The following is a 27,576-nucleotide window of genomic DNA, read 5'->3' on the forward strand; positions in this document are numbered from 1 at the left end:
ACAGGAATCCCCCCGTGACATTTTCATGGTAATGAGTGAGTTCTCATTCTGCTGTTTTTCACGAGAGCTAGTTATTGAAAAGATCCTGGCACCTCCCTTTCCACTCTTTCTTCCTTCCTCTCTTATATAATTTGTGCACGTACTGACTCATCTTCCCCTTCCACCACAAGTGGAAGCAGCCTGAATCCCGCACCAGAAGCAAATGCTAGTGCTAGCATTTTTGTGTAGCCTGAAGAACTTTGAGCCAAATAAACCTGGTTTTTTTTTTTTTTATAAATTACCCAGTTTTGGGTGCTTTTTTATAGCAACACAAATTGACTAGAACAATTGATTCATAAGTTTTTATCCATTCAGCCAGTCTGTTTCTTTCAAATAAAAGATTTTATTTGATTCTGTTCAGTGTTACTATGGGTAGGTGAGCGCTTATTCACTTCATTTTATTGCTTGATTTCTGGTTGTTTTGTATACCCTTCCTTCCTTCCTCCTTCTTTCCTTCGTTTTTTCCATCCATCCATCCATCCATCCATCGTTGTGATTTGTTGGTTTCTATAGTGTTAATATTTGAGTCTTTTCTTTCTTATTTGTATTTGCTTTAGCAGTAGGTGTTATACTTTCATCTGTTTTCATGATGGTAGGTAGTGTGCTTTTACTTTCAGGTGTAGGACTCCCTTAAGCATTTTTTAGTGGATTGGTCTCATAGAGAAGAATTACCTTAGGTTTTCCTTATCTGGAAAATACTTTAGTTATCCTTCATGTTTGAATAACTTTTCTGGTTATAGTATCCTTGGCTGGAATTTTTTTTTTTATTTCAACAGTTTGAATATATTATTCCATTCTTTTCTGGCCTGTAAGGTTTCTGCTGAGAAATCTAGTTAGTCTGAAACAGGTTCCTTTATAAATGACAAGACACTTTTCTCTTGCTGTTTTTAGAATTCTTTCTTGGACTTCTGACAGTTTGGCTATAATGTGTTTTGGAGGGAACTTTTTGGGATGGTATCTATTTGGAGATCTCTGATTTTCCTGTATCTAGATATCTAAATCTCTTTCTAGAAAACGTTGTAAGTTTTCAGCTATTAATTAAGTAGGTTTTCTAGCTCTTTCATTTTTCTATTCACCTTCTTAGACACCAAAAATTCAAACATTCAGTAACTTTATGCTGTCCCACATCATGTGGGCTTTATTTTTTTCTTACTCTTTTTTTCTTATTTTTGTCTGACTGGATTAATTCAAAAGACCTATCTTTATGTTCTGAAATTATTTCTTCTGCTAGAACTTATCTGTTAAAGATTTTGACTACATTTTCTATTTCATTTAATAAAGTCTTTATTTCTAGAACTTCTGTTTAAACCTTTTTAATGGTATCTAACTCTTTAATAAATTTCTTATTCAGATCCCAAATTATTTTTCTGATTCTTTGTATTGCTTTACTCTGTTCCGTGTATCTCACTGTCCTTTTTCATGTCACTGTTTTGAATTCTTTTTCCAAGTTTTTATAAATTTCTGTCTGATTGGAAACTGTTCCTGGAGAATTAGTGTGTTCCTTTGGAGATGTCAAACTTCCTTGCTTTTTAATTTGTGTGTGTGTGTGTGTGTGTGTGTGTGTGTGTGTGTGTGTGTATGGGTCCTTATGTTGCTATGTATGCATCTGGTATACCAGTTGCTTCTTCCAAATTTTCAAATTTGCTTTTTAGGGGAGGACTTTTTTCTGAAAATGTTTTTATGGTATTGCTTGGGTAGAGCACTTTGGCTTTGATTCTTGATGTATACAGTAGTCTAGTCTTCATGGTATTTTCAGTTGTAAAAGCATCAGTGGTGTCTTTGATTCCTTTGGTTGCTTAGGGTTTGGTTGTTAGTGGAGCCTGTCATGATGTTTTGCTGGGTATAACACTAAGCCTTTTTTTTTTGCCCCAGTGGTGACAGCAGCGGGTCCCCAGACAGCAAATTATGGCACAAATGTTAGCAGGCCCAGTCAGACCAATTTTTGGGTCTCCAGGCAAGGTGCTTCAGTGCCAGTGGTTGCAGTGGTGGGCCGGTTGGGTGGACAAGATCTTGGGAGGTAGTGGATGTGGCAAAGGCAATAGCAGTAGGAGTAGCAGGACAACCCTCTGGTTCCCACAATGTCTGCACTGGTGTTAGCAGTGCCTGCACTAGGCTGGGCTTAGCAGTCTCTAGGCTGCTAGACAACATGCTTGGACACTTGGGGTGTGGGGTGGGTGGAGCTGGTCCAGATAGACCTGTCCTCAGGCCCTCTGATAGTGTGTGCAAGCGCTTGGCTTCGTACACAGAGCCAGGGTGAGCTCTAGGCTCCTGGTGGAATGTTTGGGTGGGGGCAACAGTAATTGTACTATAGCCTTGTTTCTGGAGCTGGTGGGGTTTTCAGTGTCAGTGGCTATATGCAGGTGGCTAGGAGGCATGTGTTTTGCTTGTGCTTTGGCCCTGGTAGTGGCAGCTCACAGTAGAGGTAGCTGTGTTGTGGGTTTGCTGCTGAGGGTAGTGGAGTTGTTACCAGTGATTCAGGGGTCAGCCCTGATTGGGGCAGCCAGTCAGAGGTGCTGCAGGTAGGGAACATCAGTGGAACTCTAGGGATATGGAGATTCCAGGGTTATTGTCCCACCCCCAGGCAGGAGGCAGTACAGTGGGGACTGGATTCTCAGTGTGGCACCTTACTGTAGCTGCTTAGCCATGCTTGTGGGGGCATGGGACCCAATATGACTACCCTCTCTAAAGCAATGCCTTTACATGATCTCCAGGCAGGTCTTTGTTAGTCTTAGGACCCATAAATGTCTAGGGGCTCTCCTGTGGCTGGAATTGCAGTAGTCTGCAGTGGGAATGTAGAACACTGGAGGTATCTTAACTACTCTTTCCTAGATTTGGGAGCATTTTCAAGCTCCCAGCCTATCCTAGACTTTCTTGCCTCTCTCTCCCTCCTTACTTTAGGTATTTCCTGTTACTTCTCTGTTGATTAACAGGCTTCTCTGTGAGATGATCTATTGGAAGTATAGTTGTCTACTTGCTATTTTAGCTTTTTGTTGTGGGGAAAGTTGAGTACCAGTTGCCTGTAGTCAGCCATCTTGAAGCCCCTCTGTTCAGTGTTTTTATCATGAAAGTGTTGAATTTTCTGTTTTTTTGTGAACCACTTTAATAAAAGCTGTATATCTTAGTCTGTTCAGGATACTATAAAAATTCCATAAACTGGATAGCTCACAAACAATAGAAATTTGTTTCTGTTTCACCTTACAATCAAGCTATTGACACATTTGGTGTCTGGTCAGGGCACACTCTCCTTTTCACCAATGGAGACTACTCATTTTGTCCTCTAATGGTGAAAAGACTATCCGGGGTTTCTTTTGTAAGTAATCACATGAACTAATTATCTTACAACAGCCCCAAATCCTAATACCATCATATAGAGCTTTCTTCTTTCCATTCATATTCAAAATATAAATTATTTTGGGGGGACATAAGCATTCAGTCATTCCACTATACAGGTTTGATGCATACATCTCAGTGGGTGTGAAGATAAGTAAGTATCCTAGAAGACATCACCACCATCAAGATGACAAACCAATTCATCACTTCCAAAAAATTTGTCCCACCACCCTTCTTATTATTATTATTCTGGGGTTTTTATGGGTACATCATATGCATATATATTTATGGGGTACTGAGATAATACAGGCACAAAATGCATAATAATCGCATCAGGATAAATGGAAGTGTTCAGCACCTCAAGCCTTTATGAATTATTTATGTTCTTACTGAAACTATTCCAAAAGATAGAAAAAGAGGGACTTATCCCTAACTCATTTTATGAGGACAGCATTATCATGATACCAAAACATGGCAGAGATACAACAAAAAAAGACAATTTCAGTCTAATATCATTGGTGAACATTGATGCAAAATTCCTTCACAAAATACTGGCAAACCAAATTCAGCAATACATCAAACAGCTTGATCAGGCAGGCTTTATCCTCAGGATGCAAGGTTGGTTCAACATATGCACATCAATAAGTGGAATTTGGCTGACACTATTTTCAGCCTCAGATCCCCTGCACCCAGGTGAATAAATAGCCATGTTGCTCACACAAAGCCTGTTTGGGGTTCTCTTCATTCAGACCGCATGTTTTAATATTTGGTGCTGGAAACCTGAGACAGGAGTACTCCTTTGGAGAGACTAGCCCCCTGTCCCCACTCTCCCTCTTAGAAGACACCCATCTGAGACCTCAACATATCAGATCAGACCAGACCAACAGCTCACGCTTAGCGTGCCAAACAGCTCTCTTGCCACCTTCAGATCGGGAAAGCAGTCTCTCCCTTTTTCTCTCCCCCTCTTTCTGTCTTTTCCTTTAGAGAATGGGATACCAGTCTCTCCCCTTCTCTTTGCCTTTTCCTTTAGAGAATGGGAGACAAGTCTCTCCCCCTCTATTCCTTTAGAGAATGGGAGACAAGTCTCTCCCCTCCCCTTTCCTTCAAATCTTTCCCCTTCTAGTAGAGATGAAGAGACACTCTTTATCCATGTGGAGCCAGAGGAGACAAGTCTCTCCCTCTCACTCAAAAACTCCAACGTCAGTAATGGACTTGGGAAGAGAAGACTCTTTCCTTGGTGTCTGATCAATTGCAGTGATGCTTGCCTTGATCACTAAACGACGTTACAGCCCAGGAATCAGTCAGGGGCACCTACTGAAAATGCTGATAGCTGCTTGCTCCTTCTCCTAGTCTCTACTCTACTCCTTTCCTTAAAACGTACCTACTTCGCCAGGGGTAATATTCCACCCTTTATTCCTCTGTCTTCACCTCTAGCCTGCATCTGAAAAAACCTAAAACCTCTTCAACTGTTGCCCGATCTGAAACCTAAATGTCCGTAACACAGCCTGGCCTCAATCCAAATGGCCATAGAATGGCACTTCCGATTTTTCTATTCTGCATGATCTAAACAATTTTTGTCAACAAATGGGCAAATGGTCTAAGGTACAAGACGTCCATTTTTTTTGGTGTTAATACTCTAATTCCTCCCTAATCTCTGCTCATTCTCTCCCATCCGTCCATCCCTCCTGCATCCACCAGTAACCCAGAATCTTCCTTGTCCATTAACCCTTCTGACCTTTCCCCTCCCATCTGTCCTAACCAGGCCCTAATCCAGGCCCGCCCCCCCCCAGAGCCTCCCTCTTCTTCCTCTGTCCACAACCCACTTCCTTATGCCCCTCCTTTTACCTCCCCACCTCATACCCGGTCTGGCTTACAGTTTAGTCCCATGGCTAACTCTTCCATCTCTGCCCAACAATTCCCCCTTTGAGAGGTGGCTGAAGCCGAAGGCATAGATAGGGTGCACGTTCCTTTCTCTTTATGCAACCTTTCCCAAATCAGGCAATGGTTAGGCTCCTTTTCATCAAATTATCCAATACTTAACCCAGTCCTGTAATCTCACCTGGAGTAAGTTAAATGTCATCCTTCTACACTCAACCCTGAAAAATGCTTAATGTGCATTTTATCACCCAATCAGCCCCTAACATTAAAAAAGTTACAGACGTTAAAATCTGGCCCTCAAACCCCACAACAGGAACTAATCAATCTTGCCTTCAAGGTGTTCTATAGCAGCAGCAGCAACGCATCTCAAAACCACAAATGCTTGCCTCTACCGTAAGACAAACCCCAGCCACATCACTGGCTCACAGAGACTTCAAAGCACCCAGACTACAGTGTCCAGCCGCCCCCTCAGACCTTGCTTCAAGTGTCAGAAACCTGGCCACTAGGCCAAGGAATGCCCACACCCCGGGATTCCTCCTGAGCCCTGCCCTGTCTGTGCGGGGGCACCCATGGAAAGTCGGATCCTGGAGCTCCAGCCCAAAGCTCCCAGACCGAATTGGCTTGGCAGCTGAAGACATGCTGCTCGAACATCTCGGAGGCCCCCTGGACCATCACGGATGCCGAGCTTCAGGTAACTCTTAGCATGGAGGGTTAAGCCCATCCCCTTCTTAATCAACATGGAGCTACCCACCCCACGCCGCCGCCTTTTCAAGGACCTGTCTCCATGGCCTCCATAACTGTTGTAGGAATTGACAGCAAGGCCTCCAGGCCTCTGAAAACTCCCCAAGTCTGGTGTCAGGCCAGCATTCCTTTCCTCCTTCTTTCCTAATCATCCCCACTTGTCCAGATCCCCAGTTAGTCTGAGATATCCTAGCAAAATTGTCTACCTCCTTAACTATTCCTGGGCTACAGCCACACCTCATTGCTGCCCTCCTCCCCAAACCTGTACCTCCCTCAATAGGTCCCCTTTATGCATACCTACCTTAACCCTAGAGTGTGAGACACCACCTCCCCATCTGTTGCTACAAGTTGCTCATCCCTCATCATCCCCTTAAAACCTAACCACCCTTATTGTTCCCAGCATCAGTACCCTATCCCAGAACAGGCTTTAAAAGACCTAAAGCCTGTCATCACCTGTGTATTACAACGTGGCCTTTTAATTCACCCTACTTCTTCTTCAGCATCTATACTCAAAGGGGTATCACATATCCCTTTCCAAAGCCATTTCTTCCCCTATCCTACCTGTCAAAAAAACCAGACAAATTCTAAAGACTAGTCCAAGACCTCCACCTCATCAATCAGATTGTACTTCCTAATTCACTTGGTTGTACCAAACTCCTGTATCCTCCTATCTTCCATATCCCTTTCCACAACTCACTGTTCTGTTCTTTACCTTAAAAATGCTTTTTTTCTAAAGGCCCAATTTTTTCCCCATCTATTATATATAGTCCTTCGCCAACATACACGCATTCTCCCTGACAACCGTATCCAGTTGATTTCCCAAAACCCAATCCTATCCACTAAACAACAGCTTCTCTCCTTCTTAGGCATTGTAGGATAATTTTGCCTCTGGATACCAGGTTTTGCCCCCCTAACCAAGCCACTTTATGAACTTACAAAAGGAAACTTCTGTAAGTTCATAAAGTCAACTTAGCTGACCCCATAGATCAAAAATCCTTCCCCCATTCTTCTTTTTGTTTTCTAAAAAAGTCCTTTGAGACTGCTCCACTTTAGCACTCCCCAACTCCTCTCAACCCTTCTCTCTCTACACAGCAGAAATAAAAGGCTGTGCCTTCAGAATTCTTAACACAGGACCCAGGCCCACGGCCTGTAACCCCCCCTTTTTTTTTTTTGAGATGGAGTTTCGCTCTTGTTACCCAGGCTGGAGTGCAATGGCGCGATCTCGGCTCACCGCAACCTCCGCCTCCTGGGTTCAGGCAATTCTCCTGCCTCAGCCTCCCGAGTAACTGGGACTACAGGCATGTGCCACCATGCCCAGCTGATTTTTTGTATTTTTAGTAGAGACGGGGTTTCACCATGTTGACCAGGATTGTCTCGATCTCTTGACCTCGTGATCCACCCGCCTCGGCCTCCCAAAGTGCTGGGATTACAGGCGTGAGCCACCGCACCCGGCCTGCCTATAACCTTTTTATCCAAACAACTTAACCTCACAGTCCTGGGCTTGCCCTCATGCCTATGTGTGGTAGCAGCTGCCACCCTGATACTCTTAGAATCCCTCAAAATTACAGGCTATGCCCCACTTACCTTCTATAGCTCTCACAACCTCCAAAGTTTAGTTTCCTCTTCACACCTCGCACACTTTCAGCCCTTTGCCTTCTCTAGCTTTATGCACTCTTTATTGAAACCCCCAAAGTAACCATTACTCTTGGACCTGACTTCAACCCAGCCTCTCACTTAATACGTAAAACCTCACGACTCTATCTCTTGCTTTCTTTGTGTTCCTTTACGCTTCACCTCAAGAGCCCTGCTACCCACATTAACCAAAAAATAGGAGCATATGAACTGTGCATTACAGAAAAGCCCTCCCTTATAACTAGCGGCCTTAAAAACGTCAATAGCAGGTTTTGCCTAGGTAGACATTTACCCTGTCTCTCGCTTTACCCTTGGCTACCCTCCCTTTGTTCCTCAGACTCTCTTCCAGACCCCTCTTCCTGTCTGCTCATACGCAATCTTGTTAATGGAAGTAAACGGTTACTTATAGATACCACATACTTTCTCATACAGCATGAAAACAAAAGCTCTCCCTCCACACAGTTACCCTACCAAACCCTGCTACAGCCTTTAACAGCTGCCATCCTTGCTGGCTCCCTTGGCACTTGGGTCCAAGACCCCAACACTTCCCACAGAATACTTTCTCGTCTTTTCGGTTTACCCTTCCAGTTCTATCTAAGCCAAGGACATTTTTTTCCTCTGTGGTTCTTCTTTTTACATCTGCCTTCTTACCAACTGAACAGGCACTTGTACCCTAGTTTTCAGTACTCCCAAAATTCAGTTTGCTAACGGAGACAAAAGCCTCCCAATTCTCTTTGTGGTCTTGACATGATGTAAAGCAGGTCATTCCATTGATTCTCTTACTTGTAGGGTTAGGAATTACGACTGCAGTTGGCACAGGCCTTACCACTTCAGTTGTCACCTTCCATAGCCTCTCTAGGGATGATTTTTTTCTGCTTGCATTGCAAAATTAATCATTCCTTCTTCATGCTCAAGTAAACTCCCTAGCTGCAGTTGTCCTCCAGAACTGCAGAGATCTTCATTTACTGACTGCTGAAAAAGGAGGTCTTAGCCTATTCCTAAATGAAGAATGTTGTTTTTATGTAAACCAGTCTGGCCTTATGTATGATGCCATCAATAAATTAAAAGAAAGAGCCCAAAAGCTCACTAACCAGGCAAATGGTTATTCTGCAGCTGGATGGACTGGATGGACTCTGTAACTGGGAGTCATGACTTCTTCCAATCCTTAGTCCTCTGATACCTATATTTCTCCTTCTGTTATTTGGACCTTATGTTCTCTGATTAATCTCTCAATTTCTACGAAATCATATACAAGCGATAACCAATCAATCAATATGACAAATGCTCTTTCTGACAACCCCACAGTATCAACCTTTGCTCCGAGATCTCCCAGCAGTCTAAATTCTTTCCCATTTTTAGGTTTCCATGCCACCCCAAATCATGCTTGAAGAAGCCCTGAGAAATATTGCCCCATCACCCCTCTTTGCTGGCCTTCCTAATATTCCACTGACCTCCACTCTTCATTTCTTTTTCCTTTATATTACTAATATAAAAAGATAAGAATATAAGGTCTGACCACACCGTGGATGGCATGGTTACCCCCATTAACTGCACATACACCTCTGGAGGGCCTTCCAGAATTAGAAAACCTGAAATGCCTGTAAGATCTTTGAAAAAGGAAGAAATCAACTCCTGTGTGACCTACTTAACTCTGAGACATTCTCTACTGTTTCTTATTCAGCCTCAATTGACAAGGCCATTGGACTTTGTAACTGACCTTGGCCAACCTCATGATACCACACCCTATGATCCCCTTCCAGCTTGGCCAGCCTCATGACTCCACACCCTATGACTCCCACCCCCCCAGCTTGCAAACTAACGACCCTCTCCCAGGTTGCAAAAAACTGCCAACTGTAACTTTTGTAACTTTCCACTGTGTCCCCCACAACCTATAAAACCAACTCCTATCCCACTGCCTGTCACTGACACCATTTTTGGCCTCAGCCCACCTGTACCCAGGTGAATGAACAGCCATGTTGCTCACACCCACACACACACAAAACACATACACACACACACATGAGATTTTTCACATAAACAGAACTAAAGACAAAAACCACACGATTGTCTCAATAGATGTAGAAAAGGCTTTGAACAAAATTCAACATATCTTCATGTTAAAAAATGCTCAAACTGTTGAAGAAACATACCTCAAAATAAGAACCATATATGACAGACTCCAGACCCATAGCCAACATCATACTGAATGGGGAAAAGCTGGAAGCATTCCTTTTGAAAACTGGCAGAAGAAAAGAATGCCCTCTCTGACCACTCCTACTCAACATAGTATTAGAAGTTCTGGATAGAGCAATTAGGCAATAGAAAGAAATAAAGGGCATCCAAAAAGGAAAAGAGGAAGTCAATCTATCCCTATTTTCAGATGACATGATACTATAGCTTAAAAAAAACCCATATTCTCAGCCCCAAGGCTGCTTAAGCTGATAAACAATTTCAGCAAAGTTTCAGGATACAAAATCAGTGTGCAAAAATCGCTAGTATTCCTATAACACCAACAGCAGTCAAGCTAAGAGCCAAATCACAAACGAACTTCCAATTACAATTGCCACAAAAAGAATAAAATTCTTAGGAATAGAGCTAACTGGTGAGGTGAAAGATCTATGCAAGGAGAACTGCAAAGCTGAGAGAAATTAGAGACGACACAAACAAATGGAAAAACATTCCATGCTCTTGGATAGGAAGAATCAACATTATGAAAATGGCCCTATTCCCCAAAGCAATTTATAGATTCAATGCTATTTCCATTAAACTACCATTGCATTCTTCACAGAACTGGAAAACTATTTAAAAATTCATATGGAACTAAAAAAGAGCCTGAATAGCCAAGCCAAAAAACAAACAAAAAACACCAAAGTTGAAGGCATTATGCTACTCAACTTCAAACTATACCACAGGTCTACAGTAATCAAAACAGTGTGGTACTGGCACAAAAACAGACACATAGACCAGTGGAACAGAATAGAGAATGCAGACATACGACCGCCTACCTACTGATCTTCAACAAAGCAGACAAAAACAAGCAATGGGAAAAGGATTCGCTGTTTAATAAATGGTGCTGGGATAACTGGCTAACTATAATCAGTAGACTGATACTGAACCGCTTCTTTACACCATATGCAGAAATTAACTCAAGATTGATTACAGACTTAAATGTAAAACCCCAAACTGTAAAAACCCTGGAAGACAACCTAGGCAATACCATTCAGGCCATAGGCTTGGGCAAAGATTTCATGATGAAGATGACAAAATCAATTGCAACAAAAGCAAAAATTGACAAATGGAATCTAGTTAAACTAAAGAGCCTGGGCACAAAAGCAACTATCAACAGAGTAAACAGACAACTTAGAGAATGGGAGAAAATTTTTGCAAACCATGTATCTGTATCTGACAAAGGTCTAATATCTAGCTTCTCATATATATATATATATATATATATATGTGTGTGTGTGTGTGTGTGTGTGTGTGTGTGTGTGTGTGTGTATTATTACACTTTAGGTTCTGGGGAACATGTGCAAAACATGCAGGATTGTTGCACAGGTACACATATGGCAATGTTGTTTGCTGCCTCCATCACCCTGTCACCTATATCTGGCATTTCTCCCCCTGTGATCCCTCTCCAACTCCCTACCCTCACTGTCCCTCCCCTAGTCCCCCACCACAGACCGCAGTGTGTGATGCTTCCCTCCCTATGTCCATGTGTTCTCATTGTTCAACACCCACCTATGAGTGAGAACTTGCGGTGTTTCATGTTCTGTTCTTGTGTCAGTTTGCTGAGAATGATGGTTTCCAGATTCATCCATGTCCCTACAAAGGACACAAACTCATTGTTTTTTAAGGCTGCATAGTATTCCATGATGTATATGTGCCACATTTTCCCTGTCTAGTCTATCATTGATGGGCATTTGAGTTGGTTCCAGGTCTTTGCTATTGTAAACAGTGCCACAATGAACATATGTGTGCACGTGTCTTTATAACAGAATGATTTATAATCCCTTGGATATATACCCAGTAATGGGATTGCTGGGTCAAATGGAATTTCTTTTCTAAGTCCTTGAAAAAGCGCCACACTGTCTTCCACAATGGTTGAACTAATTTACATTCCCACCAACAGTGTAAAAGTGTTTCTATTTCTCCACATCCTCTCCAGCATCTGTTGTCTCCAGACTTTTAATGATCACCATTCTAACTGGCATGAGATGGTATTTCAATGTGGTTTTGTTTTGCATTTCTCTCATGCCCAGTAATGAGCATTTGTTCATATGTTTGTTGGACTCATAAATGTCTTCTTTTGAAAAGTGTCTGTTCATGTCCTTTGCCCAATTTTGAATGGGTTTGTTTTTTTCTTGTAAATCTGTTTTAGTTTTTGTAGATTCTGGATATTAGCCCTTTGTCAGATGGGTAGATTGCAAAAATTTTTTTCCATTCTGTTGGTTGCCAGTTCACTATAGTGATTGTTTCTTTTGCTGTGCATAAGCTCTGGAATTTAATTAGATCCTATTTGTCTATTTTGGCTTTTGTTGCCAATGCTTTTGGTGTTTTAGTCATGAAGTCCTTGCCTATGTCTGTGTCCTAAATAGTTTTGCCTAGGTTTTCTTCTAGAGTTCTTATGGTGTTAGCTCTTATGTTTAAGTCTTTATTCCATCTGGAGTTAATTTTATTGTAAGGTGTCAGAAAGAGGTCCAGTTTCTGCTTTCTGCACATGGCTAGCCAGTCTTTCCAATACCATTTATTAAACAGGGAATCCTTTCCCCATTGCTTGTTTTTGTCAGGTTTGTCAAAGATCAGATGGTTGTAGATGTGTGGTGTTGCCTCTGAGGCCTCTGTTTTGTTCCATTGGTCTATATCTCGGTTTTGGTACCAGTACCATGCTATTTTGATTACTGTAGCCTTGTAGTATAGTTTGAAGTCAGGTACTGTGATGCATCCAGGTTTGTTCATTTTGCTTAGAATTGTCTTGGCTATGCAGGCTCTCTTTTGGTTCCATATGAAGTTTAAGGTGGTTTTTCCAGATGGGGATAGTGTTGAATCTATAAATTGCTTTGAGCAGTATGGCCATTTTCACAATATTGATTCTTCGTAACCATGAGTGTGGAATGTTTCTCCATCTGTTTGTGTCCTCTCATTTCATTGAGCAGTGGTTTGTAGTTCTCCTTGAAGAGGCCCTTTACATCCTTTGTTAGTTGTATCCCTAGGTATTTTATTCTTTGTTGCAATTGTCAATGGCAGTTCATTCTTGATTTGGCTCTCTTTAAGTCTGTTATTGGTGTATAGGAATGCTTCTGATTTCTGCACATTGATTTTGTATCCTAAGACTTTGCGGAAGTTGCCTATCAGTTTTAGGAGATTTTGCACTGAAACAATGGGGTCTTCTAAATATACAATCATGTCATCTGCAAATAGACAATTCCACTTCCTCCTTTTCTGATTGAGTACCCTTTATTTCTTTTTCTTGCCTGATTACTCTGGCTAGAACTTGCAATACTATATTGAATAGGAGTGGTGAGAGAGGGCATCCTTGTCTAGGGCCAGATTTCAAAGGGAATGCTTCCAGTTTTTGTCCATTCAGTATGATTTTGACTGTGGGTTTGTCGTGAATAGCTTTTTTTATTTTGAGATATGTTCTGCCGATACTTAGTTCATTAAAAGTTTTTAGCATAAAGGACTGTTGAATTTTGTCGAAGGCTTTCTCTGCATCTATTGAGATAATCATGTGGTTTTTGTCTTTGTTTCTGTTTATGTGGTAGATTACATTTATAGACTTGTATATGTTGGACCAGCGTTGCATCTCTTTGATGAAGACTACTTGATTGTGATGGATAAATTTTTTAATGTGCTGTTGCAATCAGTTTGCCAGAATTTTATTAAAGATTTTTGCATCTATGTTCATAATAGATATTGGCCTGAAGTTTTCTTTTTTGGTTGAGTCTCTGTTGGGTTTTGTTATTAGGATTATGTTGGTCTTATAAAATGATTTGGGAAGGATTCTCTCTTTTTGGATTGTTTGGAATGGTTTCAGGAGTGGTACCAACTCCTCTTTGCATGTCTGGTAGAATTTGGCTGTGAACCTCTCTGGACCTGGGCTTTTTTTTGTTTGGTAGGCTATTAATTGCTGCCTAACTTCAGCCCTTGTTATTGGTCTATTCAGGGTTTAGACTTCTTCCTGGTTTAGGCTTGGGAGGGCGCTAGTGTCCAGGAATTTATCCATTTCTTCCAGGTTTACTGGTTTGTGTGCATAGAGTTGTTTGTAGTAATCTCTGATGGTAGTTTGTATTTCTATGGAATTGGTGGTGATATCCCCTTTATAGTTTTTTTTATTACATCTATATCATTGTTTTCTCTTTTCTTTTTTATTAATCTGCCTAGCAGTCTATTTTGTTGATCTTTTAAAAAAAAAAACCAGCTCCTGGATTTATTGATTTTTTTTGAAGGGTTTTTTGTGTCTCTGTCTCCTTCAGTTCTGCTCCAATCTTAGTTATTTCTTGTTTTCTGCTAGCTTTTGAGTTTTTTTGATCTTGTGCCTCTAGCTCTTTCAATTTTGATGATAGAGTGTCGATTTTAGATATTTCCTTGCTCCTCATATCGGTATTTATTGCTATAAATTATCCTCTAGACATTGCTTTAAATGTATCCCAGAGATTCTGGTATGTTGTATCTTTGTTTTCGTTGGTTTCAAAGAACATCTTTATTTCTGCCTATATTTCATTGTTTATCCAGTCAACATTCAAGAGCCAGTTGTTCAGTTTCCATGAAGTTGTGCTGTTCTGAGTTAGTTTCTTAAACCTGAGTTCTAATTTGGTTGCACTGTGGTCTGAGAGAGTGTTTGTTATGATTTCCGTTCTTTTGCATTTGCTGAGGAGTGATTTACTTCGAATTATGTGGTCAGTTTTAGAGTAGGTGTGATATGATGCTGAGAAGAATGTATATTCTCTGGATTTGGGATGGAGAGGTCTGTAGATGTCTATTAGGTCCACTTGGTCCAGATCTGAGTTCAGGTCCTGGATATCCTTGCTAATTTTCTGTCTTGTTGATCTGTCTAATATTGATAGTGAAGTGTTAAAGTCTCCCACTATTATTTTGAGGGAGTGTAAGTCTCTTTGTACGTCCTTAAGAACTTGCTTTGTGTATATGGATCCTCCTGTATTGGGTGCATATATATTTAGGATCGTTAGTTCTTCTTGTTGCATTGATTCTTTTACCATTATGTAATGCCCGTATTTGTCTCTTTTGATCTTTGTTGATTTAAGTCTATTTTGTGAGAGACTAGGATTGCAACTCCTGCTTATTTTCATTTTTTTTTTCTCCATTTGCTTGGTAAGTCTTCCTCTATCCCTTTATTTTGAGCCTGTGTGTATCCTTGCTCATGAGGATGGGCGTCCTGGATACAGTACACTGATGGTTTTTGACTTTTCATCCAATTTGCCAGTCTGTGTCTTTTGATTGGGGCATTTAGCCTATTTACATTTAAGGTTAATATTGTTATGTGTGAATTGGATTGTACCATTTTGATGGTAGCTGGTTGTTTTTCTCATTATTTGACACAGTTTCTTCATTGTGTTGATGCTTTTTACCATTTAGTACATTTTTGGAATGGCTGGTAGTGGTTGTTCCTTTCTATGTTTAGTGCTTCTTTCTGCCGCTCTTGTAAGGAAGGTCTGGTGGTGACAAAATCTCTCAGTAATTGCTTGATCATAAAGGATTTTATTTTTCCTTCACTTATGAAGCTTAGTTTGGCTGGATATGAAATTTCTTTTCTTTAAGGATGTTGATTATTGGCCCCCACTCTCTCCTGGCTTGTAAGGTTTCTTCCGAGAGATCTGCTATGAGTCTGATGTTTCCCTTTGTGGTTAACCCGATCTTTCTCTATGGCTGCCCTTAGCATTTTTTCCTTCATTTCAACCCTGGTGAATCTGGTGATTATGTGCCTTGGGGTTGCTCCTCTTGAGGAATATCTTTGTGGTATTCTCTGTATTTCCTAGACTTGAGTATTGGCCTGTCTTGCAAGGTTGGGGACGTTCTCCTGGATAATATCCTAAAGTGTTTTCCAGCTCGGATTCATTCTCTCTGTCACATTCAGGTACACCTATCAAACATAGAGTAGGTCTTTTTGCATAATCCCATATTTCTTGGAGGCTTTGTTCATTTTTTTTTCATTCTTTTTTCTCTAATCTTGCCTTCTCATTTTATTTCATTGAGTTGATCTTCAGTCTCTGATATCTTTTCTTCTGCTTGATCGATTCTGCTATTGAAACTTGTGTATGCTTCACGAAGTTCTCATGTTGTGTTTTTCAGCTCCATTAAGTCATTTATATTCTTCTCTATGCTGTTTATTCTCATTAGCATTTCTTCAAACCTTTTTCAAAGTTTTTAGTTTCTTTGCATTGGGTTAGAACTTGTTCTTTTAGCTCAGAGAAGTTTGTTATTACCCATCTTCTGAATCCTGTTTCTGTCAGTTCATCAGACTCATTCTCCATCCTGCTTTGTTCCTTTGCTGGTGATGTGCTGTGATCCCTTGGAGGAGGAGAGGCGTGCTGGTTTTGGGTGTTTTCATCCTTTTTGCACTGGTTTCTTCCCGTCTTTGTGGGTTTATCTACCTGTGGTCTTTGTAGTTGGTGACTTTCTGATGGGGTCTCTGAGTAGATGTCCTTTTTGTTGATGATGGAGGTATTTCTTTCTGTTTTTTAGTTTTCCTTCTAACAGCCAATCCCCTCTGCTGTTGGACTGCTGGAACTCGACTTCAGACCTTGGTTGCCTAGGGATCACCTGTGGCGGCTGCAGAACAGTAAGGGTTTCTGCAAGTTTCTTCTTCTGTTGTCTTTGTCCCAGAAGGATACCTGCCAGATGTCAGCCTGAGCTCTCCTTTATGAGGTGACTCTTTGGATATACAGGGGATGGGGAGCTGTTTGAGGAGACAGTCTGTCCCTTATAAGAGCTCAAGTGCTGACCTGTGAGCTCCATTATTCTGTTCAAAGCTGCTGGGCAGCTCTGTTTATCTCTGCTGCAGTGGAACTCATAACCACCTTTTCCCCCTGGTGCTCTATCTTGGGGCTTTATTTATAAGTTCCTGATGTGCTGCTGCCTTTTTTCAGAGCTGTCCTGCCCAACAATGAGATAGCGTAGTTACAATCTGCCAGCAGAGTCGTTGCTGAGCTGCTGTGGGCTCTGCCCAGCTGCTATGTGAGCTTCCCTGTGGTTTTGTTTATAGAAGTATAGTTAGAATGGCCTCAGTAATGGTGGACTGCCTCTATAATGGCAGACTGCCTTGGTAATGGTGGACTGTGTCAGTAATGGCGGACTGCCTCGGTAGTGGCGGATTGCCTTGGTAGTGGCAGACTGCCTCTGTAATGGTGGATGCTCTTCCCCCAATGGAGCTGGACTGTCCCGGGTCCAGTTGTGCTTGCTGCAAAACTCTCAATCCAGAGCATTTCAGATTGCTGGTCTTTGTGGGGATAGGACCCGCCGAGCCCGATCACCTGGCTCCCTGTTTCAGCCCCCTTTTTTTTTCAGTTGAATAAGTGGCTCTGTCCCCCAGGCATTCCAGGCACCAGTTGATATGGCCGCCCAGATTAGTGTGAGTTTTTGTGCAGAAGCCTGCTGCGTCAGCTGAAACAGCTGTGCTGGAAACTCCTGGCACTTTTCAGCCTGGGAATCTCCTAGTCTGTGGGCAGTAATAACTCGTTTGGAAATGTGGTGTTCACTCACCCTTTGCATTGTTCTCACTGGGAACTGAACTCCAAAGCTGTTCGTATTCAGCCATCTTGGATTCCCCAGTCTATTTTTTATTTTTATTTTATTTTTTTTAAGAGATAGAGTCTTCCTCTGTCACCCAGGCTGAGTGCAGTGGCACAATCACGGCTTACTGCAGCCTGGACCCTACTATCTAGCATCTTTAAGGAACTTCCACAGATTTACAAAACACACACACATACACACACACACACACACACACACACACATTAAAAAGTGGGCAAAGGACATGAACAGACATTTCTCAAATGACAACTTACAGGCAGCCAAAAATTACATGAAAAGAAGCTCTACATCACTCACTGATCATTAGAGTAATGCACATCAAAACAACAATGGGATAGCGTGTGACACCAGTCATAATGCCTATTATTAAAAAATAAAAATAAACAAAAAACAGATGCTGGTGACGTTGTGAAGAAAAATGATTATACACTGTTGGTGGAAGCGTAAACTAGGTCAACAATTATGGAAGACAGTATGGTGATTCCTCAGAGACCTAAAGACAGAAATATTATTTCACCCAACAATGTCATTACTAGGTATATGCCCAAAGGAATATAAATTGTTCCATTTTAAAGACACACGCCTGTGGATGTTCACTGCAACACTATTCACAGTAGTAGGAAATCAACCGAAATGCCCATCAATTATAGACTGGGTAAAGAAAATGTGGTACATATATACCATGGAATAATATATAGCCATAAAATGGAATGAGATTATGTCCTTTTAATGACATGGATGGGGTTGGAGGCCATTGTCCTTGGCAAACCAATTCAGGAACAGAAAACCAAATACTGCATGTTCTCACCTATAAGTGGGAACTAAATAATGAGAACACATGGACACATACAGGGAAATAACACACACTGAGGCCTATTGGAGGGTGGAGGGTAAGAGAATGGAGAGGATCAGGATAAATAACTCATAGGTACTAGATTTAATCCTAGGGCAATGAAATAATCTGTACAACAATTCCCCATGACACACATATACCTGTGTAACAACCTTGTACACATACCTCAAACTTAAAAGTATATTAAAAAAGAAAATAATGACAAATTCTACCATTTTCAAATAAAATTATTTTATAAACAATTCAATTATACTCTTTCAGTTATTTCAAAATTTACAATAAATTATTGTTGGCTGTAGTCACTCTGTTGTGCTAACAAATAGTAGGTATTATTCTATCTAATTAATTTTTTTTTACCCATTAACCGTTCCCACTCCCATCTTTGTCTTCCCACCCTCTGGTAATCTTCATTCTACTATCTTCATGAATTTGATTGTTTTAATTTTTAACTCCCACAAATAAGTGAGAGCATGCAAAATTTGTCTTCTTTTCCTGACTTATTTTACTTAACATAATGACCTGCAGTTCCATCACTTGTTGCCAGTGACAGGATATTATTATTTTTCATGATAGAATAGTACTTTATTGTGTATATGTACATTTTTCTTATTTATCTGTTGATGGACACTTAGATTCCTTCCAAATTTTGACTACTGTGAATAGTGCTGCAATAAACATGATAGTGCAGATATCTTCTCAGTATACCAATTTTCTTTGTTTTGGGTGTATACCAAGCAGTGGGATTGTTGGATCATATTGTAGTATTATTTTTAGTTTTTTAGGCCATTTACACTCAATGTTAGTATTGAGATGTGAGATACTATTCTGTTCATCATGCTACTTGTTGCCTGAATACCGTGTGTGTGTGTGTGTGAGTGTGTGTGTTTTAATTTGTTGTGTTTATATATATATGTGTGTGTATATATGTATGTGTGTGTGTGTGTGTGTGTGTGTGTGTGTGTGTATAGGTTCTGTAAGCTTTATGCTTTAAGGAGGTTCTATTTTGGCATATTTGAAGAATATGTTTAGAGATTTAGAGCTTTTAGCAGTTCTTATAGTGGCCGATTGGTGCTGGTGAATTCACTTAGCATTTGTTTATCTGAAAAATACTGTATCTTTACTTCATTTATGAAACTTAGTTTCACTGGATGCAAAATTCTTGGCTGATAATTGTTTTGTTGAAGGAGGCTGAAGGTAGGGCCCCACACCCTTGCTTGTAGGGTTTCTGCTGAGAAATCTGCTGTTAATGATAGGTATTTTTTTTAAATGGGTTACCTCATGCTTTTGCTTGGCATCTCTGAAGATTTTCTCCTGTGTCTTGACTTTAGATAAACTGATGACTATGTGCCTAGCCAATTATCTTTTTGCAATGAATTTTTCAGTTGTTCTTTGAGCTTCTTGTGTTTGGATGTCTTGATCTCTACAAGGCTGGGGAAGTTTTCCTCAATTATTCCCTCAAATAGGTTTTCCAAACTTTTAGGTTTCTCTTTTTCCTCAAGAACACCAATTATTCTTAAGTTTGGTCATTACAATCCCAGTTTTTTTGGAGGTTTTTTTCTTTTTTAAAAAATTATTTTAGTTTTGTTTTTGTTGGATTGGGTTAATTCAAAACCTTGTCTTTGCGCTCTGAAGTTCTTTTTTTCTGCTTGTTAGTTTCTATTACTGATACCCTCCAGTATATTTTGCATTTCTCTATGTGTATCCTTTATTTTCAGAAGTTGTGATTATTTTTTTATTTATGCTGTTTATTTTACTGCAGATTTTCCCCTTCATATCTTGTATGATTTTTTTTTTATTTCATTAAGTTGGACTTCACCTTTTTCTGTTGCCTCCTTGATTAGCTTAATAATCATCCTTCTGAATTCTTTTTCTGGCAATACAGGGATTTCTTCTTTATTTGGATCTATTGCTGATGATTTATTGTGTCTTTTGGGCGGTGTGTATTAACCTGTTCTTACGCCGCTATTAAAGACACACCCAAGACTGGGTAATTTATGAATAAAAAGAGGTTTAATGGACTCACGGTTCCACATGGATGAGGAGGCCTCACAATCATGGTGGAAGGAAAAAGGCACTTCTTACATGGTGGCAGCAAGAGAGAATGAGAACCAAGCAAAAGGGATTTTCCTTATAAAACCATCAGATCTCATGAGACTTATTCACTGCCACGAGAGAAGTATGGGGGAACTGCCCCCGTGATTCAATTATTTCCCACTGAGTCCCTCCCACAACACATGGGAATTATGGGAGCTAAAATTCAATAAGAGATTTGGGTAGGAACACAGCCAAACTATATCAATCCACTCCTGGTTCCTCCCAAATCTTATGTTCTTACATTTCAAAACCAGTCATGCCTTTCCAACAGTCCCCCAAAGTCAACTCATTTCAGCATTACCTCAAAAGTCCACAGTCCAAACTCACATCTGAGACAAGGCAAGTCCCTTCTGCCTATGATTCTGTAAAATCAAAAGCAAGTTACTTACTTCCTAGATACAATTGGGTACAGGCATTGGGTAAATACAGGCATTCCAAATGGGGGAAATTGGCCAAACAAAGGGTCTACAGCCCCCATGTAAGTCCAAAATCCAGCTGGGCAGTCAAATCTTAATCTCCAAAATGATCTTTTAATTCATGTTTCACATCCAGGTCACACTGATGCAAGAGGTAGGTTTCCATGGTCTTACACAGCTCTGCTCCTGTGGCTTTGCAGGGTATAGCCTACCTCCCAGCTGCTTTCACAGGCTGGCATTGAATGTCTGCAGCTTTTCCAGGTGCATGGTGCAAGCTGTTGGATCTACCATTCTGGAGTCAGTAGAACAGTGACCTTCTCACAACTCCAAAAGGCAATGCCCCAGTGGGGAGTCTCTATGGGGGCTTCAACCCCACATTTCCCTTCCACATTGCCCTAGCAGAGGTTCTCCATGAGAGCCCCACCCCTGCAGCAAACTTTTGCCTGAATATTCAGGCATTTCCATACCTCCTCTGAAATCTAGGTGGAGGTTCCCAAACCTCAGTTATTAACTCCTGTGCACCCAGAATCTCAATACCACATGGAAGGTGCCAGGGCTTGGGGCTTTCACCCTCTGAAGCTACAGCCCAAGCTTTATCTTAGCCCCTTTTAGCCATGGCTAGAGTGGCTGGGATGCCAAGCACCAATTCCCTAGGCTGTACACAGCAGGGGGCCCCGGGGCCTAGCCCACAAAACCCTTTTTTTCTTTCTATGCCTCTTGGTCTGTAATGGTAGGGGCTTTCACAAAGGCCTCTGACGTTTTCTTGGCGATTAACATTTTCTTGGCGATTTAACATTTGGCTCCTTGTTACTTATGCAAATTTCTGCAGCCAGCTTGAATTTCTTCTGAGGAAATGGGTTTTTTTCTATCACATCATCAAGCTGCACATTTTCTGAACTTTTATCCTATTTCCCTTTTAAAACGGAATGCTTTTAAAAGCACCCAAGTCACCTCTTGAATGCTTTGCAGCTTAGAAATTTTTTTCTGCCTGATACCCTAAATCATCTCCCTCAAGTTCAAAGTTTCACAAATCACTAGGACAGGGGCAAAATGTTGCCAGTCTCTGCTAAAATATAGCAAAAGTCACCTTCACTCCAGTTCCCAAAAAGTTCCTCGTTTTCATTTGAGACTACTTCAGCCTGGATTTAATTGTCTGTATTATTATTAGCATTTTTGTCAAAGCCATTCAACAGGCTAGAAAGTTTCAAACTTCCCCACATTTTTCTGTCTTCTTCTGCACCCTCCAAACTGTTCCAGCCTATCCCTGTTACCCAGTTCCAAAGTCACTTTCACATTTTTAGATATCTTTACAGTAGCACTCTACTCTACCAGTAGCAATTTACTGTATTAGTCTGTTCTCATGCTGGTAATAAAGACATACCCAAGACTGGGTAATATATAGGGAAAATGGGGTTTAACGGGCTCACAGTTCCACATGGCTGGGGAGGCCTCACAATCATGACAGGAGGCAAAAGACACTTCTTACTTGGTGGCAGCAAGAGAGAATGAGAACCAAGCAAAATGGGTTTCCTCTTATGAAACCATCAGATCTCATGAGAGTTACTTACTCCCACAAGAACAGTATGGGGGAAACTGCCCCCATGATTCAGTTATCTCCCACCAGGTACCTCCCACAACATATGGGAATTAGGGGGATCTATGATTCAAAATGAGATTTGGGTGGGGAAACAGCCAAACCATGTCAGAGTGCTGAAGAACCTTGTTTTGTCATATTACCAGAATTGTTTTTCTGGTTTTTTTCTCATTTGGGTAGACTATGTCAGAGGGAAGATCTGTGTCTTAAGGGCAACTGTTCAGATTCTTTTGTCCCACGGGGTGCTTCATTGCTGTAGTACTCTCCCCCTTTTCCTAGGGATGTGGCTTTCTGAGAACCAAACTGCAGTGATTATTTCTTTTCTGGATCTAGCCACCCAGCAGAGCTACCAGGCTCCTGGCTGCTACTGGTGATGGGGGGTTGGGGGGTCTGCACATAGTCCTGTGATGTGACCTGTCTTCAGGTCTCCCAGGCATGGATAGCTGTACCTACTATGATGGTGGTGGCAGTGGAGTGAAATGGACTCTGCAAGGGTCCTTAGTTGTAGTTTTGCTTATTGCACTAGTTTTGTACTGTTTGGGTTGCCAAGAGGTGGCACTTTCAAGAGAACATCAGTTGTTGTAGTATAGGGGTGATCAGGCAATGGGCGGGGGGGAGACCTAGAACTCCCAAGATAATATGTCCTTTGTCTTTTGCTACCAGAGTGGGTAGAGAAAGACCATCACATGAGGGTAAGGTTGGGCATGTCTGAGCTCAGACTCTCCTTGTGGGGCCTGTTGTGGCTGCTGTGGGGGCTGGCACTCTTGTTCTCAGGCCAATGGAGTTATGTTCCCAGGGAGATTATGGCTGCCTCTGCTGTGTCATGCAGGTTGTCAGGGAATTGGGGGAAAGAGAGCCATTACAGGCTTAATCCAGCTCCCACACAGCCCAAAAGGCTAGTCTCACTTCCATCATGCTCCACCCCCAACAGCACCAAGTTGGTTTTCAGGTAGCAGTTGAGCAGGGCTGAGAGCTTGTCCCAGGCTACCAGCCTCCTGGCTGTGAAAGCAAGCAGGGCTTTCAGGTTTCATGCTTTCCCACCTGCTGTGGCTTCTGTGTTGTATCTGCATTCTGGATTTACCTCCTCCCTTGATTTCTGTCCAGGAAACTTCACGTTAGGTGGAATTTTTTTTTACAAAGTTCAGCTGGAAGTTTTCTTCTTCCTGTGGTCTTTTCCCAGTTCCTCTGGCAGCTCTCCTTAAAGACCTCTGCAAGACAAAGTAAGAAATGACTTCTTTGGGGGCCAAGAGCTCACAGAGCACTTCCCGCTGCTTCTTCGACCCCTACATTTTGCTCGGCTCTAAAATCATCTCAGTTCCAGGTAAGGTCAAATCCTTCTCCCATGATCTGGACCCTGAGGTTCCCCAGTGAGGGTGTGTGTTCAGTGGTAGATGATCCCCCTTTCAAACTTTCACATTTTGGGCACTCACAGGTTTTGGGATGTCTCCTGGGGCGTGCAGGAGCAATTTGCTTTCTTCAAAGGGTCTATGGATTCTCTTAGCTTTCCTTGTATATTCATGCAGTAGTTTTGGAGCAAGAGTTCATAATGTGAATCTCCACACACTGCTCTATCCTGAGTAGGAGCTACAACTTAGTCCTGCCTCCTATCTGCGATTTTCCTTTCCTCTCCTCAGGCACTCTATTTCTTTTGATTGGAGATTTTAGTCCACTTACATTCAATGTTATTATTGCTTGATTTACTCCTTTCATTTTCTTGTTTTCTGCTGTTTTGTTGTCTTCTCTTCCCTCCTTTCCTTTCTATCTTCCTTTCAATGAAAGTGATTTTCCCTGGTGCTGTCTTTTAATTTCTTGCTTTTTTGGGTTATCTGTTGTATATATTTTTTTTTTATTTTTGTTTTTTGGTTTTTTTTTGATTTGAGGTTACCATGAGGCTTGCAAATCACATAATATATTGTTTTAAACTGATGACAAGTTAACAATTACATAAAAACAAGCCAGCAAAGAGAAAACTAATAAAAACTCAAAATTTTAGCTTTTTCCTTCCTACTTTTTTTTTTGTTTATTTAAAAAAAATTATTATATTTTAAGTTTTGGGATACATGTGCAGAACGTGCAGGTTTGTTACATAAGTGTACACTCCGTGGTGGTTTGCAGCACCTATCAACCTGTCCTCTACATTAGATATTTCTCCTAATGCTATCTGTCCCCTAGGCCCCCACACCCTGAATGGCCCCAGTGTGTGATGTTTCTTTCCCTCCCTGTGTCCATGTGTTGTCATTGTTCAACTCTCACTTATGAGTGATAACATGTGGTGTTTCATTTTCTGTTCCTATGTTAATTTTCTGAGAATGATGGTTTCCAGCTTCATCCATGTCTCTGCAAAGGACATGAACTCATTCTTTTTATGGCTGCATAGTATTCCATGGTATATATGTACCACATTTTCTTTATTAATCTGTTGATGAACACTTGAGTTGCTTTCAGATCTTTGTTACTGTAAACAATGCTGCAACAAAGAAATGAGGGCAGCTATCTCTTCAATATACTGCTTTTCTTTTTAAAATTATTTAAATATCTTTGTTACATTTATCTGATAGATACGATTTTGGATTCTGTATTTTATCTGACAGGATTCTGGATAAATCCCACTTGGTCATGGCAGGTGACCTTTTCTAATGTATACTCAGCAGTGAGATTTCTTGATCTTATGGTAGCTCAGTGGTTAGTATTTGAGGAACTCTAAACTGTTCTCCATAGTGATTATACTAATTTTTATTCCTACCATAGTAAACAAGGGTTCCCTTTTCTCCACATCCTTGCCAGCATTTGTTATTGCCTGTCTTTGGGATAAAACCCATTTTAAATGAGGTAAGATTATATCTCATTGTAGTTTTGATTTGCATTTATCTGATGACCAGTGATGTTGAGCACATTTTCATATGCCTGTTTCCCGTTTGTATATCTTCTTTTGAGAAATGTCTATTCCAATCTTTATGCCATTTTTAATCAGATTATTCAATTTTTTCCAGTAGAGTTATCTGAGCTCCTTATATATTCTGGTTATTAATCCCTTGTCAAATGGGTAGTTTGCAAATATTTTCTTCTATTCTGTGGGTTGTCTCTTCACTTTGTTCATTGTTCATGTTGCTATGCAGAAGCTTTTTAACTTGATGTGATCCCATCTGTTTATGTTTGCTTTGGTTATCTGTGCTTGTGGGGTATTGCTCAAGAAATTTCTGCCCAGATCAGTGTCATGGAGGCTTTCCCCCAGCATTTTCTTGTAATAACTTCATAGTTTGAGGTCTTTGATTTGAGTTTTTAATCCATTTTGATATGATTTCTGCATACAGTGAGAGATAGAGGCCTAGTTTCATTTTTTTATATATGGATATCCAGTTTTTCCAACATGATTCATTGAAGAGACTGTCTTTTCCCCAGTGTATGTTCTTTGCACTTTTGTCAAAAATGAGTTCACTGTAAATATCTGGATTTGTTTCTGAGTTGTCTATTCTATTCCATTGCTCTTTGTGTCTGTTTTTATGCTAGTGCCATGCTGTTTTGGGTACTATTGCTCTGTAGTATAGTGTGAAATCAGGTAATACAATTCCTCCAGTTTTTTTGTTTGTTTGTTTGTTTTTTCTTAAGATGGATTTGGCTATTCTGGGTCTTCTGTGGTTCCATATACATTTTAGGATTTTTTTTTTCTTTTGTGAAAAATGTCATTGTTATTTTGATAGGGATTGTATTGAATCTGTAGATTGCTTTGAGTAGTGTGGACATTTTACCAATATTTAGTTTTCGAATTTATGAACTTTTTTTTTTTTTACATTTTTGGATGTCCTCAGTTGTTTACATCACTGTTTTATAGTTTTCATTACAGAAATATTTTACTTCTTTGGTTAATTTCTAGGTATTTAATTTTATATGTTGCTATTAATTGGAGTACTTTTTTTTTTTAATTGTTCAGTATTGGCATACAGAAGTGCTACTGGTTTTTGGTTTTGAATGTATATCATGCAACTTTACTGAATTTGTCAGTTCTAATAGTGTTTATGTTGGAGTCTTTGGATTGTTTTAAATATAAGTTCACATCATCTGCAAACAAAGATACTTTGACTTCTTTCTTTCCAGTTTGGATGCCCTTTAAATCTTTCTCTTTTCTGATTGCTCTAGCTAGGACTTACAGTACTATATTGAATAACAGTGGTGAAACTGGGCATTCTAGTCGTGTTCCAGATCTTAGAGAAAAGGTTTCAACTTTTCTTCATTCTGTATGATACTAGCTGTGGGTGTGTCATTTTTCGCTTTCACTATGTTGAACTATGCTCCTTCTGTCCCCAATTTTTTAAGGATTTTTTATCATGAAGGGAGGTTGAATTTTATTAAGAGCTTTTTCAGCAATTAAAATAATCACATAGTTTTTATCTTTCATTCTGTTGATATGATGTATCACATTGATTGATTTGCATATGCTGAAACATTTTTGTATCTCAGTGATAAATCTCAGTTGATCTTAATGAATGATCTTTCTAATATATTGTTGAATTTGGTTGCCTAGTGGTTTTTTTCTTTTCTTTTTTTTTTGCATCAATAGTCATCAGAGATATTGCCCTGTACTTTTCCTTTTTTCATGTGTCTTTGTCTGGTTTTGGTATTAGGGTAGTACTGGCCTCATAAAATGGGTTTGGAGTATTCCCTCCTCATCTGTTTTTGGACTACTTTCAGAAGTATTGGTATTAGTTATTCTTTAAGTGTTTGGTAGTGTTCAGTGGAGAAGCCATCAGATTCCAGGCAGGCTTTTCATTACTGAGATATTTTTTATTGCAGCTTCAATTTCATTACATGATAATGGTCTGTTCAGGTTTTGGATTTCTTCCTGGTTCAATCTTGGTAGGTTGTACGCATCTAGGAATGTGTCCATTTTGTCTGGATTTTCCAATGTATTGGCACATAGTTGCTCATAGTAGCTAATAATGTTCCTTCCAATTTCTGTGGTATCAGTTGTAAGGTCTCCTTTTTCATTTCTGGTTTTATTGGGATTTTCTCTTTTTTTCTTAATTATCTGGCAGAAGTTTCTCAATTTTGTTTAACTTCAAAGTCAACTTTTTGTTTCATTGATCTTATATGTTTTTCATTTTAATTTTACTTCTCTGATCTTTATTATTTTCTACTAATTTTGCATATCATTTGCTCTTGATACTCTCTCTTAGATGTACTGTTAGATTGTTTATCTGAAGTTTTTCCTCTTTTTAGATGTAGGCACATATAGC

The 27,576-nt window shown here is 40.3% G+C and overlaps 1 protein-coding gene across 3 annotated transcripts in view; it reads left to right on the top strand.

Annotated features, from left to right (window-relative positions):
* The window catches only part of CHIC1 (cysteine rich hydrophobic domain 1), a 152,453-nt gene that overhangs the window by 35,733 nt on the left and 89,144 nt on the right, over positions 1-27,576 (top strand). The window contains exon 4 of one of the 3 annotated variants that reach the window (XR_004260770.1): positions 23,526-23,666. The exons of the other annotated variants lie outside the window; for them this stretch is intronic. The gene's annotated coding sequence lies outside the window, so the exon portion shown is untranslated. The remainder of the gene's footprint in view (positions 1-23,525; positions 23,667-27,576) is intronic. 3 annotated transcript variants of the gene reach the window in all.

This window comes from Sapajus apella, unplaced genomic scaffold (assembly GCF_009761245.1).
Source record: "Sapajus apella isolate SASKATOON/1434 unplaced genomic scaffold, GSC_monkey_1.0 scaffold75, whole genome shotgun sequence".
Taxonomy (NCBI): Eukaryota; Metazoa; Chordata; class Mammalia; order Primates; family Cebidae; genus Sapajus; species Sapajus apella.